Source organism: Homalodisca vitripennis, chromosome 1 (assembly GCF_021130785.1).
Source record: "Homalodisca vitripennis isolate AUS2020 chromosome 1, UT_GWSS_2.1, whole genome shotgun sequence".
NCBI lineage: Eukaryota > Metazoa > Arthropoda > Insecta > Hemiptera > Cicadellidae > Homalodisca > Homalodisca vitripennis.
In genome coordinates, this window is record NC_060207.1 from 72979280 (window position 1) to 72993022 (window position 13743).

General features: G+C 32.1%; 1 protein-coding gene across 2 annotated transcripts in view; it reads right to left on the reverse strand.

The window, feature by feature from the left end:
* Window positions 1-2017, reverse strand: part of LOC124364512 (roquin-1) — a 76715-nt gene extending 74698 nt beyond the window's left edge. For both annotated transcript variants that reach the window (XM_046820068.1, XM_046820059.1), the window contains exon 1: window positions 1907-2017. The gene's annotated coding sequence lies outside the window, so the exon portion shown is untranslated. The remainder of the gene's footprint in view (window positions 1-1906) is intronic.
* Window positions 2018-13743: the final 11726 nt, after the last annotated feature.

A 13743-nucleotide genomic window follows, 5' to 3' on the forward strand; every position in this document is an offset into this window, starting at 1 on the left:
AAATTAAATAAATTTTAAATTGATTTGAAGGAAGAAATCACTTCTGTCAAGTAGGTTCACTTCTATCACGTACAGTTCATTTCTGTCACGCTCGATTCACTTCGGTCACTTGCAGAAATTTATTAAAATTGTTTAATTCCTATGAAAACATAATTCAATTTAACATTATTTTCCTTGTTTAAATACTACTCTAATAGGACATGATAAGTAGTTAAGTGATGGCATTGATTTTAGCTCTTTATAAGTAACTTTAGCTAACTAAACATCGTAAACGCATATTTTCTTAGCTGTTTTTAGAAAAACATGAAACATTAATCTAATATAACAGTGTTTAATCCCATACATATACAGATAATACCGTAGTTATTTAAGAAAAGTTAGTATTTTATGTTTCTTGGTTTTATTTTGGATAGTAATGATAAAAAGGGGAGCGTGACCGGAATGAATATTTTGCATGGTACTCTATCACACGAAAAAATGTATAAAATAAAACTAACCTGAAATTGAGCTCTGCTGTGATGAAGGTAAGTAAGTACACTGTTTAAGGTTTATAAACAACAAAGTTGAAAGTATTATCTTTAATTTTTTTATTTAACAAAGTTTTGTTAAAATTATCCCATTTTGTGATTTTGACCCATACAAGTCTAATTTTTTAAATTAGGGTTTCTACAAGATATTGAAATCTTTTATATTGTAATGTGGTTAGTTTTGATGAAAAACTAAGTTTTTTTTTTTTCTAATCTGACACTAAATTTTTAAGGGAATAACAACCTGTGTAAAACATCGATTTAGGCACATTAGCCAGATGAAAGCTTTTGCTCAAATGGCTCAGTTCTTAAAACGATCTTTGGTGGCCATAAATTAAAATAAAAAGATCACATACTTAATTTGTTTATCACTAGGTGCTCAAATTCCTAAATTTGATATAACTTAAGCATTTTTAAGCAAATTTTATCAGACCTTTTAGAGAAAGCACTGCAAAAGTATTGACAGTGTTGATAAATTTGAAATTTATTACTCTCATATAACTCAACTCACTCTAGCGTAGTGTCTTAGTCTAATTTCAAAAACAGTGTTTTGGTACCGCGTCGGCTGTCACAAGACGGTACTGTGATAAATGGTTAATGGGTTAACACTCCTCTTTAGTTTGTTATATCCCCAAACCAGAACTCAGATTTCCCCCTAGATCGATGGAGTAATAGATATACAACTTAAATTTATAACATGTTAATAATTTTTGTACAATATGTAGTATTTGGGTCTAAAAATCCTTTCTGCAAATAAAAGTATACTACTCAAGAAATCATTAAAAGTGGTTGTATATTATTTTAAGAAACTTTGTAAAGTATTACCCCAAATTACCTTTATAGGCCTACCTAAATTCAGATTTCTATATTTATATAATTTGGAACCTCTTAGGAACCTAATTATATAAAAACACCAGATGCATCTGTGATAGCCTACATGAATATTATTGTATTATAAAACTCCAAGAATAAAAAGAAGTACTGGTGATGCAATTAAATTCTCTTTCAGACTTCCAGCATAGCAATTCATTGAAGTCATTGTAAATTTCAATTTTAATAGGTCATATTTCACTACACTAAAGATGGGTTTGTTGTTATAATAGGTCCAACACTACTGAGATTATTGTAACTAACATTAATTAAACTAAGTCCATATGTTACTGTCGATAACAAACTATGTATATAGTTTTAATAATTAAGGAGATAGCAATATGAAATTTCGTGAAGGCTGCAAAGAAGAAAATGGAGATGACTGTTGTAAATTCTAAAAAAAAATATCTACGCCAGTAATAAGAATTAAAGTTAATATAAAAAAATAGTAACAGTATCAGCATAAAAGGTAATAAAAATGTATCTTATGGAGAATTAAAATATTTTACCTTGTTATATTTCAAAAAACACATCCGTAAGGTTGTACAGAAACCATGACACACCATTGTTGACAGTTGCCCACCTCCAGAGCCTTCTGCTTCATACCGTTTACAAAATCGCTCACGTAATAGGAAAAGTACCAACATATGATCAGGATATCCGAATTATTTAGCTGATATGTCAAAATAAAGCCAGTACAATTATTCTAATATTTATATAACTGTTAAACGCGTATTATGTTTCGAATTTAATATATAAATCGTTGGTATTCGTTCAATACTGCTCATTTTATGAAATGGTAACTTTTTAAAAAGGATAAAAAAACTCCTCAAATTCAATACAATTTTTTGTTTTAATTTCATAAATGTTTGTATTAATTAAAATACAATTTATAAACTGACCTTGATGTAACATTCTAATAAAAAGTGCTTAAATGTTTTATGACATCACATAGTAATTATTGCCTTAAATTGCTATACCTATTCGTTATTTAGGTTATAATAGCACGTCACGTAGGTGATATTCCTTTATATTTTGAGATTTATTATTTCTGGTTTAGACTTTATTGCACTTTTAAGCTGAACTGTCCTACTTAAATAAATAATAAAACAGGCTTAAGCCTCATATAATTCAAACCTTGTATATAAAAACTTATTCTTCTTTGCATACACTATATGTTTTATATCATTATTGGAAAGGACAATATTTAGTCAAAATATTAACAATATTATGATAATATTAATATTATATATTAATATATATATAATATATATATATATATATATATATATATATATATATATATATATATATATATATATATATATATATATACATTAAATTGTATAAATGGCAATAGCCTTATTTAATTTCAATAAACATTGAATCACAAAAAGTACTTGCTATATAATGTCATATTATCAAGACGTCGTTCTAAAAGACAATATGATAATGCTTAGCCAGAATACTCCAGAAATATAATATTTTAAAGCGTAGATTAGTATTTTATAAATACTTATGTGCAAACTTAAATCTTTACTGTATTTGAAAGAATGCCTACACTATAGTTTCGAAAAAAAAACGGTACACTGTTATATAAGAGTATCGTAAAAAGTGAGTTATTTGGAATAAATCTCCCAAGTGCCTGAAGGTTCTCATATTTATTTAGGTATATTTAAGTGGCTTTCCTGTACAGAATCAAATACCATCGTTGGAAAGTTAAATTGTTTGGGTCTTTTGGGACGTCGCCTCCATTTATCATCTAAGTCAGTTTTGAAATGGATAGTTGCGTCAGGCCTATATAACAAAGCTCTAAGAAGTGTAATAGTTGGATCTACATAAGGTGTTCCAAGACGTTTTGTAGAGTACTCCATGGTCTTTGGTATTGACTAATTCTCCAGAAAGGTATGGTCAACTTCCACAACGTTTTAAGGTGCTGGCTTGGTCCTAGATTCTTTGTTAAACTTTTAATAATCACTTGGTAAATGCACTTCCTTTTTCTGCAAGTAGTTTTCGATTACACTATATGCCGAATTACGCTCTATAGGAGTGTGGCTCTTTTCTAAAAACTTAAGCGTAATGTCTACCTTAAATGCCACACCCAGTCGAGTGTTTGACATTGCGCAATTCCTGTTTTGGTAAGTACACCCGTCAGAAAATTGATGGCAGCAATCAATTCTCCTTTTGAAACTTTTTTAACCATATTAAGCTTGCGAAGTTGAGGTCTACTTCAGCTTCTTGAAATGAATAATAGGTCTCATCGAGACTTGTTAAGTTATACACAGTATAGTAATTATTGTTGACAATGGCAAAGAACTAATCGTGTGCAGCTTCAATTACACAGAAATTACAATTCTAAACCTATTAAAATTTTTAATTTAACTATACGAACGATTCATTGTACGTTGAGTATTATTTTCAACGAGCTTAAGAAAATGTTGCTAAGTGTCTTTTGTGACCTTTAACACTTTTACAAATGTTCCAAACACATTTCAAATCAGAACAGAGGCTGCCTGCAGTAATAGATGATAAGCAAATAAGCAAAACATAATATATATTCATCCGCATTTAATGCAAGAATTTGTCCTTTCAACAAGCTTTTAATTTTGAGCCAGTCGTCATTAGTACATTTATAGTTTTATTGGCGCCTGTAGGAGGATGTATAATCTTTACAAAAATATTTTATTAGTATAAGATATTGTTTAGAATATGTTGGTTTATGTTTGGTTTTTAACATAAATACTCGATAAGCTGGCTGAACTGATACTATGGGTCACGACGTAGAATCAGGTGATTGCTCCCCATTTGACGAGACATTTTAATATATCCCCTCATCTAACATGGCTAACCCCGTGGGGTCTCTCTCTCTCTCTCTCTCTCTCTCTCTCTCTCTCTCTCTCTCCGTGTATTTTTTATTATTCAAAATAGTAATACTTTTCTGATGTTGGCAGTCGTTTCCCGCAGTGTACTTCACGAGCATCTTTCGGGGAAGCGAAACAATAGCTTATCTTTGTCAAAATCTGTCAGTATGAGGTCTACTTCCGTGCGAGACTGGACGATTCCTCCGTGAGCGCCCGATGTTGTGTTTGTAGTGCTTGGACGAAATCTCCGTGAGCGCCTTATAGTGTTTAGTTTTTATGGAGTAATAATCCGTTTGCGCCTAAATGTGTGACCTGTGATGGTTTCTTTTTAAGTTTTACAATATATTTTATTTGAATTTTGTGAAATGGAGAATGAAGACGAGAGACTTGTCAGTACAGTACCCGTGTGTTAGGGAACATTTCAGTACTGTTTATGGAGTGAACATTGTCATTATAAGAACCAGAAGGAAAATGTTTTGAAACTTTGTGTAGTGTTTAAAACATTTTTGATTAGTAAAATTTTGATTTTAGAGTAATAATTGACATTACAATTGTATAATATGTCAAGAATTGAAGTAAGTTGTTTTTGTAAGAAGTTAAAACTAAATTAATTTCCATATATTATTACAGTAGTTTAAACATTTTTACAATTAATTGCATTATTCCTTAAAATAAATTATGTTATTATACAGTAACATTTTTTAAGATTTTGAATTTCTTATTTGGAAAATTCATTACATAACAGAGTAATTTTTATTTAATTTCTAAAAATGAATATATTATATTGTAATTAAATCAGTATGAATATTTAAACAAATAAAAACAGTTTAAACGACTATGATATCCATTATTCGCTAACCTGGAGGAAACCTCCGTAAGCGCCTGATGGTGTTTCTAATTTTAAGCGCCTGATGGAGGGTTAATTGGCCCTTCCACCCTGATACATTGTTTTAATTTCATTTCTAACTCTCAAATGATTCAGAGGATACGCCAAAAGAAGGTAACTATCGTCTGTATAAGAGTAGAGGGTCTGTATACAATGAGAATTCATTTTCCAAATCATCAATATATATAATGGATGAATATAGTAGGACCCAGTTACGAACCTTGCGGGACACCCGTATTAATATCTAAGTAATATTTTTAATATTTTGATGACGCTGTCTATTCTATTTTTCTTTTATAATCTATGGTCTATTCAATGGAGCTGGACAACGACAAAATATTTGAGTAATCTTTTTGAACCTCCAGTCTTCGTGTGGGAACATATGGTGGCTCTGTGTCAAAACTTTTATGTTACTAGCATATTTGTTTTATTTTTAACTTCCTAAATTTAGTGAAGCCTACACATGGAGAAATTATAAAAATAGTTGTGTTTGTCTATAAATATTGCCAAGCTTATATATTTTCCCAAATTTAGTAAAAACTCTTTCTTGTAAACACGAAGCTTATTTTCGTAATTCAATCCAATCGTATCCAAGAGAACGGAACTCCATGATAAAAACGATTCAAACAATTATTAAGTTCCCCACAGGTCCCTCAAAAAATTCTGTCGTCGTTTGTTCGTCTGTGCTATAACTCTTATTAGAAAGTTCATGGATATTTGAAATTTGCTATAGGACCATGTATGTCTATGAAAGAATCATATAGAATTTTAGGCCAAAATAATTATATTGACGGACAGACAAATATCCTAGTATGGACGGACTAATACCTCAGTTTGAGTATGAAAAACAGTAAATATAAATCAAATAAAATATATAATAAACGGCAGTAAGAGCACTGCTATAAAACCAGAGTTTAAGAGACAGTCGGTAAGTGTGGTCTTTTAGATATCCGTTATGAGTGTTAATTGAAAATAAGTCTTGCCCGATGAAACGGGAATGCTTCACGTACATGTATCCTTTCATAATTTGTTTGTTATGTTTGGGAATGGTAGTCCCCAGGTTGGACCGTTATTATGTATGGGACCAAGCATGGTTAAGAAGTTAGGGTCCTCACAATGGGCTGCGACGTTACACATAGATAGATTTGTGTATGTAATACTTGGTAAATGCAGGGGATTAAATATCCAAGCAATAGTATGGACCTTGAAAAAGTCAGAGTAGATGGTCTGGATATATGCTCGATCGTTTTTAAATATTCGGCCACGCCTGCTTTTGAGTACCTGGGATGGACTGATAGAAATCCGAGTGTGGGATAAACTTAATTAGAAGTTAGGTTATCGTGATAGGATAATCGGATGTAGGCGTTATCCGACTCAGGTACTCATGAGTAATTAGTTTCACACCAAGAAGTTCCCCTGCAACAGATACATTGATATCATGTACCTAAAAAAGAATACCAAGCTTCAGTATAACTATTATTAAAATGAGAACTAGTTAGTCACTGAAACAGTGAAGTCTGAGTCTTTTAACCCTCCAACTGATGTATCAACTTAAAGTGTCTTGATATCTCAAGTCTTGTAAAACCTACTTGGAGTGAAACTTAGAAAAAGAAAAATCAACACTACACATTTTTCGATTCATGTAAAAATATATAAAACCAATACTCCAGTAAGTGCTTATTATAATTTTTAAATTGTCTCCGTATTATAACGAAATACTATATATAACACTTATTACTTACCATTAAATTTAGCATTTTTAAAATATCTTAAATACATGCTGAGCAAAGGTAACAACCTGTGTATCATCCTAAGAGTTTCTTATTATCAGTCGGAGTGTTAATTCAGTTCAAAAATACCAATCACAAACACTTACTTTGCTCTTACCTGTTTTTTGTTGTGCTCCACAACTGTCGAAATAAAAAATGATTTCTTGTCTAGGCTTGGTTTTTGACACCTATTCAATATATTTAAACATGCAAGTTGTTATTTCGTCTGCATCTCTATTTCCGAGACCTGCATGTCGAAGAAAAGAAAAAGCTTGTGTCAGTTCCAATTTCAGATACTTGTAAAAAAGGGGAAAATAGTGACTTTGTCATGACACAATTGGAGATTGATCAGAAATATTTAAACTATACAAACACAATTTAAAACACTATAATTCCTATTTCTATATTTCAATTTGCATTTTAAAATGTCTTGAATAATGCAAGGTAATTAGGGCTTTATAGGCTAATAGAGGGCTTTTATATACCAACATATTTTGCACAAAAACATTATGAAAATGCATAAGAGGGTAATAAAATTAAATAAATGTATTAAATTACAAACAATAATACCATTTATGCACATAATTGTTTCTATTTTTTATAACTTTCAACTATAAAAATTGATGTGACAAAAAACTACAAAATGATCTCACCACAAAAATACATAGGCAAAAATAAAGAGTTTATTGGGTAGAGCCGTATTTACTTGTACTGTTAAATCAATTGTTACCTTTGCTTGTTATCCTATCGATTTATTATTTTTATACTATTATATAATGTGACTGTACTGTGTGAACACATTTCAGTAACCTAAAAATAACAAGTAGTTAGTCGAATGGAATATCGAAGGCAGTAGAAAACAATTTTATTAGCATATATGTTATTTAGGTAAACGCAGCAAAGCAAAGCATTCACGTCAGTTACGTAATATACTTCACCAACACCTATGTTCAACAACGACGTAAAGTACAGTTATGACAGTAAAGGTTAAGGAAAATCAGAGTAATACTGGCACAAAATACACTTACGTCGTTGTCGCATTAGAACTGAACCCGATGTAGCATAAGGGTTTCCTGTCTTTCCCTACAGTTGCATCAATTTTCCAATAAAGAAAGTTAACCGCTTACAGAAAGACTGCGTGATTTAAGTTCACGCAGGGTGGAGTAAATACTCCTCCGTAGCTTAGATGCCCCTCACCCAGTACCCCCACCACTGTTCGGCGCTCGGTCTATCTAATCATCTGACTAATCCGGCCCAGTGGGTCTCGTTCACTGTTACGACCCGTGCAGTTGATTGTAAACTTTTTATATTTATGATACTTCGTATGTATTTACCTACATACGAGGTATGGCTATTAAATAACGGGACTGACGCTGCAGTGGAACGAGTGCGCATGCGCCAACCAACAATGACCAACAGCTGTGTAGTTTGAGACTTCCTCTTCAGAATGCAGTTAGTCTCGTTCGTCCTCCTCCGTAGACTAATGGTTATAGTCTCGGCTCTCTAACTGAGAGATCACGGGTTCAAATCCCGGGGAGTGCCAATCATGTATAGACACGAGATAAACCAGTGAACATCGAAGCCTATATAGCTGTGTAGCTGAGGCTTAAAAAAAAGTCTCGTTTCTGTAAACAACAAGCGTAATAATAGAGCAAAGAATTGTTATTAAATTTCACGTTAAACTTGGAAAAACCGCTACCGAAACCTATAATTTACTAAAAGAAGTGTATGTCAGTGAATGTTTATCGCGGACTCGTGTTTTTGAATGGTTTAAGCGTTTTCAAGATGGTCGACAAAACGTTGAAGATGATTCGCGGCCAGGTCGTCCTTCAACATCAAAAACGGAAGACAATGTCGAAAAAGTTGCTAATTTGATTCGGTCTGACTGACGATTAAGCATTCGTGCAGTTGCTGAATCTGTAGGCATTGATAAAGAATGTGTACGGCAAATTTTACATGACAATTTGAACATGCGAAAAGTGTGTGCAAAAATGGTACCAAAACTTCTTACGATTGATCAACAAGCAGCTCGTAAAAATGTTTGTACTGACACTTTGAATGCCATTGAAAATTACCCAAATTTATTGGAAAGAATAATAACATGTGATGAATCGTGGTTTTTTACTTATGATCCGGAAACGAAGCGCCAATCCATGCATTGGAAGACCTCAACTTCACCGAGAGCCAAAAAAGCAAGAACAAGTCAAAATTTAAAGCAATGATGATTGTTTTTTTTTTCGACATTCGTGGGAATGTGTACCTTCACTTGGTTCCTGAAGGTCAAACAATTAATCAACATTACTTTCTTGAGGTACTTAATAAACTACGTGAAAGAGTAAGAAAAAAACGACCCGAAATGTGGAAGGACAAATCATGGATTTTGCACCAAGACAATGCGCCAGCTCATTCCGCGTTATCTGTCAAGCGGTTCCTGACCAAGTACAGCATCCCAGTGTTAGAACATCCACCTTACTCGCCAGACCTAGCACCATGCGACTTTTATCTTTTCCCTAAGGTGAAATCTGCATTGAAAGGTACGAGATTTGAATCCGTAGAAGCTGTTCAAGAAAAAGCGGCAAGACTCCTGGAAGACTTGACAGAAGATGACTTTCAGCATTGTTTCCAACAATGGGAAATTCGCATGGAGCGTTGCAGGGATAGAGAAGGGGTGTATATTGAAGGTGATAATAAGTAATTATGTTTAAAATGAAAATATGTTTTTTTACAATATCAGTCCCGTTATTTAATAGTCATACCTCGTATATAGCATAGCTACAAATAGTAGATAGAGACAGAGTGAGTTCCTTCTCACCAACATTGCTTCCATTTGTGAAGCAGAAGACAAGAACCGATCTTTATAATGATATTTTTCAGTAAATCAAATGAAATCTGTTCTTTGTAATATTGTAGTTTTTTTATTGATGGTAAGAAAAACTCTTTCTAAAGTAGTGGCCTTCGGATACCGAAGTACCGCAGTATATGTAAGTGTAATATATCATCGAAATCAGAAAATTCTGAAGAAAAACTATCAGAGACTAAAGGTCTACGACAATATTTTTCAGATTTCGATTATTTTAATCATTTTCCAGTCAGTTTTGAAACATTGCAAAGGTACTAAAGATAGTATAGGCTTTAATAGGTCGACTTACTATCCTATAGATTCACCGGGATATTCTGAAGAAGATTTTGAAGGTTTCGTTTTGAGTTTGAGTAAATATGTTGAGAAAAAATATGAAATGTTCTTCAGGAATTAGAATTATATTGTTAATACTGTCTTGCTGTATTGGTTTCCTAACTTTATAATAATTTACTATTGATAAATTTGTCTCTTCAATTCCTGAATGATATTATTACAATGTTCATCCGAGTCGTCAAATATATTGAAGATGGACGCTTGGATGACGTGAAATCGTCAAAATATTTAACGAATGCGATATTGCTTGAACAAATAAATATTAATATTGTGAGGAAATATATGTTACTTCATCACTTATAAGATTTTCAGCTCATAAATTATTTGTTTTTAATTTTTGAATAGGTTTTATATATGGAGTTTAAATGTAAAGGTGGTTTTTGCATGCAACATAATAATAGTCATCACGTCATGTATTACACATCCTGCTGCTCCCGGATGGTAATAACTTTATCCAAATGATATTGCTTTTTAATTATCGATTTTAATATATTATTTATTTTGATTATTGTACAGCTTAAAGAGGTTGTCATTATTAACAGAAAGTTCATCTACTAAAACATTTAACATTGCAATTCTATTGTTCATTTAAGTTTTTTGTATTTACTTGTTTCCAAAATTTATAAATATTTTGTTTCTTGTAAAATCCGTTCCAATTATCGGCACCTCAATGGCTCAGGTCTACGCACAGGCTTACTTCCCCATGTAGACCCTAATTTCCTTAAAGGAAGTGTATCCAGAACACACACACACATTTTTATTTTTTGTTTTTCATATATAATTGAGGAGGTTAGAATCAAAGTGCACACGTTCCAAAAAATTCGAAATTTAGATTGCAGTGTATTTTTTTCGTCTCGTTGTCCTGCACATTGCCATGCTTTAAGTTTGTTCCTAAAAATCATGTTCCTATGTAATTTAATGTTGAAAAAGTAAGGTTGGCAACACAACTCACATGTTCCTCTCGACCAATAAAAACAGAGTTGTGAAGCAAAACAAGAGGTTGTCTAACCTAAAATCTGTATATTGTGAGCGAAACTTAACTTTATTTATTCATTAAACGTATGAGAAGATGGACGAGTTTTTGACACCTTAAGCTGAACATGAAAGGCCTACAAAAAGGGCTCCTAATAAAAGTAACTGGAAGAAAACCAAAGAAAAGATAGCCAGGTAGGACTAGGCTATCTTTTCAGAAAAGAAAAAAAAAGTTGAGAAACTTCTACGTAAGCACTTTGGAGAGATCTGGAAAAATAATGACAATCTCCATTTTTATATAAAAAAAAAAAACAGTAGCAGTCGTGGGACTGCCGATAGAAGTGAAAACGGAACTATTAAGTTGAGAGTAATTAAAACTACATGCAAAAATTATATGAAATTTTTTATGTTTTATTTATTAGTTACATATGATGGGTTAAACAAATCATGAACAAAATATAAATACAAAGTGGTTGAAAAAATAATTAATATACAAATTATCTTAACAATATCTTAATAAAAAGTTCAATGCAATCATTATACTTGTTGTAATTGCTCAATATTAATAGTTAGTTAAACATAGAATACAAGTGAGTAAACACCGAGTGAACAACAGTGAGTTGAACACCGTTGTAAATAATACAGTTATTGCTACGGATAAAGTATATAATTGCAATAAAAATTAAACCCACAATATTTTTAAAACTAATACATTAGTTAAATTAACTTGGTTCTTTCGTAAAGGTATTTTTATTGCACAATAAACTAATTTATTGAGTTAATACGGTATCAGTGAGCCAATGCGCCAACTACAGTTCCGGCAGAAACGTTCACTCATCACTTCATACGCTACTACAGGCTAAACTAAACTTCCAATAAAAAAATGATAAATTACAAACAAACAAAAATTATGATTGCCTGTAAAGTCGGTTTTACGGGCTAAGATTTTACGTGACAACGTCTTTTTCTCGGTAGAATATTTATTGATATGAATATTATTAAATTGCACAATAGGAACAAGGAATTGAATGAAAATAAGAATTGCACAAATTTTAACTATAGAAATATATTTTGTTTACTAAAACATTGTACATAATTTGAAATTAATTAAAATTTGTTATTGTAAATGGTAAAGTTGAATAAAACATTTACTAAAATTGGAATTTGAAATTCTTGCTAAACACAGTTAAATTCTAACTCCGCGCGTGGTGATTGGTCGGTTTAGTTCGTTTGTTTGGTCGCACTGTTATGACAGGTTAGAGGTTATAATTTGTTATTTTAAATGTTTGACTAGCAATACGCGCTGTTTCTTCTCAATCGACTGAATTACGATTGATTGCAGAGTGATTTAAACTAATAATTTACTTAACACTATCAACATTTGTCCATAGTATGACATAACCTATAAACTCAGTTTCTCAACTTTTGTGTCAATCTAACAATTAATCAATCAATCATAGTTTACGATAATGAAATATCAGTGTACAATTATTTACCTTTATTGTTGTAGTTGTTGTAAATGACGAATCTAAGCACTCCACATTTTCACGAATAAACATAGTTATCTGCTTTATCCCGTGCGGCGGACCCACAGTTATCTGCTTTATCCCGTGCGGATCCCGTGCGGCGGACCCACTGGACGGGCATCGTAACGTTACCGGGCGTTACACTTTTTCATGAGTGACTCCGAGCCGCAACCTAATTTAAGACGTTGTCACGTCAAAAAATCCTCGCTTACTACTTTTTTCTTGTCATTGTAAACGCTATGTAAAATGTAAACAATAATAAAAATTATTTCGAAATGTAACCAATAGATTGCCAATATTAAGAGCTTTAATTTGACGCATCTTAGAGAATTTTACGACATTGGCTTCACTTTTAAATCGCGAGAGGAAGCCGTAAAGGTCACTGATTTTCGCAGTCTGTTTTCATACTCCGCCGGGACAGTTTTAACACAGCGAGACTGACTTTTTCATGCAGGTTAGTATCATTAGCATGTCGGTGACGCGAACCGAGGATTTTACCCTCTACCAAAACGCTCAACGCGCCTAAAGAAGTTTTCACTTCAAAAAATCATAGAAGGTGAACCGTCGGTCAACGGAAATCAATTAGCCATGTGTGAACCGCGTGAAGAAATTCCAATATTAATTTAGACAAGTTTGAAAATTGTAATCCACTCTTGACATTGTAAATAAAGTTTGTTTATACTATATTATTCGCCTTATTTTTTATTTCCTGACCTATTGAAATGGTTTCTAAGTTCAGTTTTGAGAGCATAAGTCGGATCTGAAACTTCATTGAAATTGAATCAGAGGATTGGTTTACATTTTCTGACCAAGTGGTACATTTTAGCTACTTACTGATATTACTCTTAAAATATCTGCAATTCCATAACTCACATGTTCTAATTAACGTTTTTCAAAACTCACTTGTTCCAAATCAGTGATTTTCAAAACTCACATGATCCTCAAGTCGGTTCCAAAACTCACATGTTCCAAACTTATTAACATGTTAACATGAAATTTTGATCTTTTTTACTGGTTTAATAAAATCTTGCTATAGTTTTCCATTAAACCCACTTTTCTTTGTTAACAGTTTGCTGCTAGAAATATATTGATTAGGGTTTTCTCAATTTACCAAAATTGTATTATGGGGAAATAAATAT